This window comes from Dermochelys coriacea, chromosome 14 (assembly GCF_009764565.3).
Source record: "Dermochelys coriacea isolate rDerCor1 chromosome 14, rDerCor1.pri.v4, whole genome shotgun sequence".
Classification (NCBI taxonomy): Eukaryota; Metazoa; Chordata; order Testudines; family Dermochelyidae; genus Dermochelys; species Dermochelys coriacea.
In genome coordinates this window covers 12,276,079-12,282,078 of record NC_050081.1, presented here as the reverse complement: position 1 = coordinate 12,282,078, position 6,000 = coordinate 12,276,079, and positions in this window count along the sequence as shown.

The window sequence follows — 6,000 nt, the reverse complement described above, 5'->3', positions numbered from 1 at the left end:
ATATGCCCCAGCCCTCTAATTATTTTCATTGCTCTCCTCTGGATTCTCTCCAATTTCATTCCATAATGTATTTACTTAATTTAAATATATAATTCAAAATAACAAATTCTACATCTTATATTTAGGCTCACAATTTGTTTAACACTGGTGCTGTAATTGGGGAAAAAAGTTAACTACATCAAGCAAAGCTGCAACTTGCGTATTGTGGGTTCTAATGTGTTATCAAAAGGATAAAAAGTAATGTCATAAACCTCAGCCATCCCTTTCTAGGGGGCCAATTGACTGTTCTGCCCTGGGGCCCAGAATTGCTAACAGGGGGCCCAAGGGGGAGGATTATCTTCCTACACCTATAAAAGTGGGGCTTATCACAGTTGCTGTCCCTGAGCTCATAGGAGTGCCCTGAAGAGGAGGCTGGGCCATAGACTTGCTGGACTTCCTATTTCTGGCAACACGGTTCTGAAATAAACTGCACCAACTTGAAAAGATGTGGAGCAGCCTGCACAGTGCGTTCCCCCTGCCCCATTGCTCTGGGATGGATGTACCTTCCTCAAGCAGAATCACTCCCCATCAGGTGGTACATATCATCCCTAGCAGGGCCAGGTTCTAAATATTACTGTTTGTTTCCTACCACCCTCTGTATCGCACCAGACCTCAGAAACACCCTGTATCTCACAGCAGTTAAATATGTTCTATTCCTAGAATCATAAAATCATAGACTTTAAGGTCAGAAGGGACCATTATGATTGTCTAGTCTGACCTCCTGCACAACGCAGGCCACAGAATCTCACCCACCCACTCCTGTAACAAACCTCTAACCTATGTCTGAGCTACGGAAGTCCTCAAATTGTGGTTTAAAGACTTTCGAGGTGTAGAGAATCCTCCAGCAGGTGACCCGTGCCCCACGCTGCAGAAAAAGGCAAAAAACTCCCAAGGTCTCTGCCAATGTGCCCTGGAGGAAAATTCCTTCCTGATCCCAAATATGGTGAGCATGGGTAAACCCTGAGCATGTGGGCAAGACTCACCATTCCTGTTTGTTTTACTCCAGTGTACTAGAGTGCAGAGTAGAGCTGGGTGAAATTTTTTGACTGGGGACTTGGCTACACTTGTGAGTTAGTGCATTAAAGCATCCCCGGGCACCCTAGCTCACTACCCATCCACACTGGCAAGGCATGTAGAGCTCTCTGACTCCATGCTAGAGTGCTCCTGGTACTCTGCCTTGGTGAGAAGATTAAAGCTTGTTGCGCCTTGGCTGAAACACCCGGGTGTCAGTGTGAACAAAGTGTTGCATTACTGCACTCTGATCAGCCTCCGAAAACATCCCATAATCCCCTTAAGTCAAGTGGCCACTCTTCTCATTGTTTTGGAATCACTGTAGGAATGGAGATATGCCCTTTGAAAGCTCTGTTTCTGACAGCCAGCATGCTTATCTGCTCTGAGACAAAGCAATCATTACTGTGGAATTCTGTGTGTGAGAGAGAGAGAGAGAGAGAGAGAGAGGCTGTGGGGAGTGGGGTCTGCTGCTGTCTGAACTTACAAGACAGCATGCTGACATGCTCTCAGGCCACCCAAAACCCACTCTCTCTCCCCGCACATACACACAACACATTCCCTGTCACACTCCACCCCAACTCACCCCCATTTGAAAATCATGTTGCAGCCACATGTATCCTGGGATAGCTACCACAATGCACAGCTCTCTGTGGCCATTGCAAGAGCTGCTAATGTGGCCACGCCAGTGCGCTTGTAACTGTCAGTTTGGACAGACTGCAGTGCTTTCCCTACTGTGCTCTACGAAGGCTGATTTAACTCAAAGTGCTCTACATCTGCAAGTGTAGCCATGCCCTAAAACTTTTCTCAGAGGAAAATGCAGATTTGGCAACACCCAAACATTTTGCAAATTCATATTGATTTCACTGAATGATTTATTTTGGGGAGGAAAAAAACTCCTCAACTCCAGAAAAAATTTAAATATTTTGATTAAACATTTTCAAAATGAAATGCTTTGATTTTTTGGGTTTGTAATAAATATTTTTCAAAATGTCCCTTGATTTTATTTTATGTATATAAACACTTAATGTGCAATCAAAACAAATCCTTTCATTTTGGGATGAACAAAACATTTCATTTGACCTGAAATGATTTTTTTTTTCATTTTTGAAATTCTCAACAGGTCTGTTTTCAATTCTAGAGAAGAGGGATTTAAAAAAAAGCAATTCATAAGTACCATTATTGAATATGACTCAATTACATGACTCTGTTGGTTCAGTCTGGTTGTACCATGCTTAATTTAAATCTCCATCGGGGTATCTGAGAAGAGCAGGTGAACTTGGCATTATAGTGGCCATAGAGAACTGTACCCAAATGATCAGAAGCTAGATCTGTTCCTTTAGTCACTGATACTGTAATTCTTCTTGCTGTCAACATCTACAAATGTATTACAACTGAGCACTATGAGCAATACAATATAGCACTTCAATGTATCATTAAGTACATTAATTTTAATCTGTATTCTTTTACTTCATTCAATAGAGCCAAGTAATTGGGTTTCAGTGTCAGTCCTGCTGCTTTTGAACAGTAATTCTCTTAGAAAGAAATTTGCAGGTTGAATGTTTAGTTAGTGAAGCAAAAAAGAATTGAATCTATAAGTAGATCTCTTCTTTAAATTAGTGACAAGCTGGCTCATTCTTTAATTTAACTTCAAATTGAGTGAGTTTTGATGAGTCACATGAATAAGTTGCAAAAAGAAAAGGAGTACTTGTGGCACCTTAGAGACTAACAAATTTATTAGAGCATAAGCTTTCGTGAGCTACAGCTCACTTCATCGGATGCATTTGGTGGAAAAAACAGAGGAGAGATTTATATACACACACACAGAGAACATGAAACAATGGGTTTATCATACACACTGTAAGGAGAGTGATCACTTAAGATAAGCCATCACCAACAGCAGGGGGGGGAAGGAGGAAAACCTTTCATGGTGACAAGCAGGTAGGCTAATTCCAGCAGTTAACAAGAATATCAGAGGAACAGTGGGGGGTGGGGTGGGAGGGAGAAATACCATGGGGAAATAGTTTTACTTTGTGTAATGACTCATCCATTCCCAGTCTCTATTCAAGCCTAAGTTAATTGTATCCAGTTTGCAAATTAATTCCAATTCAGCAGTCTCTCGTTGGAGTCTGTTTTTGAAGCTTTTTTGTTGAAGTATAGCCACTCTTAGGTCTGTGATCGAGTGACCAGAGAGATTGAAGTGTTCTCCAACTGGTTTTTGAATGTTATAATTCTTGACGTCTGATTTGTGTCCATTCATTCTTTTACGTAGAGACTGTCCAGTTTGGCCAATGTACATGGCAGAGGGGCATTGCTGGCACATGATGGCATATATCACATTGGTAGATGCGCAGGTGAACGAGCCTCTGATAGTGTGGCTGATGTGATTAGGCCCTATGATGGTATCCCCTGAATAGATATGTGGACAGAGTTGGCAACGGGCTTTGTTGCAAGGATAGGTTCCTGGGTTAGTGGTTCTGTTTGTGGTGTGTGGTTGCTGGTGAGTATTTGCTTCAGATTGGGGGGCTGTCTGTAAGCAAGGACTGGTCTGTCTCCCAAGATCTGAGAGAGCGATGGCTCGTCCTTCAGGATAGGTTGTAGATCCTTGATGATGCGTTGGAGAGGTTTTAGTTGGGGGCTGAAGGTGATGGCTAGTGGCGTTCTGTTGTTTTCTTTGTTGGGCCTGTCCTGTAGTAGGTGACTTCTGGGTACTCTTCTGGCTCTGTCAATCTGTTTCTTCACTTCAGCAGGTGGGTATTGTAGTTGTAGGAATGCATGATAGAGATCTTGTAGGTGTTTGTCTCTGTCTGAGGGGTTGGAGCAAATGCGGTTATATCGTAGCGCTTGGCTGTAGACAATGGATCGAGTGGTATGATCTGGATGAAAGCTAGAGGCATGTAGGTAGGAATAGCGGTCAGTAGGTTTCCGATATAGGGTGGTGTTTATGTGACCATCGCTTATTAGCACCGTAGTGTCCAGGAAGTGGATCTCTTGTGTGGACTGGTCCAGGCTGAGGTTGATGGTGGGATGGAAATTGTTGAAATCATGGTGGAATTCCTCAAGAGCTTCTTTTCCATGGGTCCAGATGATGAAGATGTCATCAATGTAGCGCAAGTAGAGTAGGGGCATTAGGGGACGAGAGCCGAGGAAGCCTTGTTCTAAGTCAGCCATAAAAATGTTGGCATACTGTGGGGCCATGCGGGTACCCATCGCAGTGCCGCTGATTTGAAGGTATACATTGTCACCAAATGTGAAATAGTTATGGGTCAGGACAAAGTCACAAAGTTCTGCCACCAGGTTAGCCGTGACAGTATCGGGGATACTGTTCCTGACGGCTTGTAGTCCATCTTTGTGTGGAATGTTGGTGTAGAGGGCTTCTTCCTAAAAACACCATCCTAGCCACTATGGATGTAGATCACCAATGGACTGTAGTTTCCTCAGGAAATCGGTGGTGTCTCGAAGATAGCTGGGAGTGCTGGTAACGAAGGGCCTGAGGAGGGAGTCTACATAGCCAGACAATCCTGCTGTCACTATCAGAGGCTCGTTCACCTGCGCATCTACCAATGTGATATATGCCATCATGTGCCAGCAATGCCCCTCTGCCATGTACATTGGCCAAACTGGACAGTCTCTACGTAAAAGAATGAATGGACACAAATCAGACGTCAAGAATTATAACATTCAAAAACCAGTTGGAGAACACTTCAATCTCTCTGGTCACTCGATCACAGACCTAAGAGTGGCTATCCTTCAACAAAAAAGCTTCAAAAACAGACTCCAACGAGAGACTGCTGAATTGGAATTAATTTGCAAACTGGATACAATTAACTTAGGCTTGAATAGAGACTGGGAATGGATGAGTCATTACACAAAGTAAAACTATTTCCCCATGGTATTTCTCCCTCCCACCCCACCCCCCACTGTTCCTCTGATATTCTTGTTAACTGCTGGAATTAGCCTACCTGCTTGTCACCATGAAAGGTTTTCCTCCTTCCCCCCCCTGCTGTTGGTGATGGCTTATCTTAAGTGATCACTCTCCTTACAGTGTGTATGATAAACCCATTGTTTCATGTTCTCTGTGTGTGTGTATATAAATCTCTCCTCTGTTTTTTCCACCAAATGCATCCGATGAAGTGAGCTGTAGCTCACGAAAGCTTATGCTCTAATAAATTTGTTAGTCTCTAAGGTGCCACAAGTACTCCTTTTCTTTTTGCGAATACAGACTAACACGGCTGCTACTCTGAAACCTATGAATAAGTTGGAAGTAGAACTTGGTAGACATTCCAGAGATTCTAGGTGGAATGCTGTTCAGTAAAAGTAATTTTGTAGTAAACTTTTTGTGGATAGTTGAACTCTAAACCAAGCACCTTTAAAACTCCCATACCATGTTCACATATGAGACTCAGTACTAAGCTCTGAACAATCTAATTTCTAAAGGTAAAACAGAGCTCCTTCCAAAATTGTACTCTAAAGGGTGATCTTAGCAAGTCACTAGTGAAAAGACAATTTTATGCAAACAGCAGATGGAGAGAAGGAGGTAGTTGGAGGAAAGCATAGGAATACAGCTGTCTTTGTCAACATTAGATCAACTCACTTACTGCAGCTATTGAAGTTAATAGGCTTTGCATCTGGCCCTAAATATCTACAGCATATATTATGCTTTTTATCAAATGTCCTCCTTAAAACCTATTTCTTTCAAGAATGCTTCCTACCATGTTTTCCTTCCTATTACAGATGCATCCACATCAATAATCCCAGAATTTATTATTTGCAATTTTCAAGGAAGTTCCATTTGAGATCTTGGCTTTAGGTAAAACTTGCAAAAGTGTTGAGGTGATTTAGGGCCATCTCTATTCACCATTAATCTCACTCCATTTGAACTTGTCTTGTCTTCTTTAGATTTTAAACTGTTTATGTCAGATAATGAGTCATATTCTGTTTATAACAATGCCA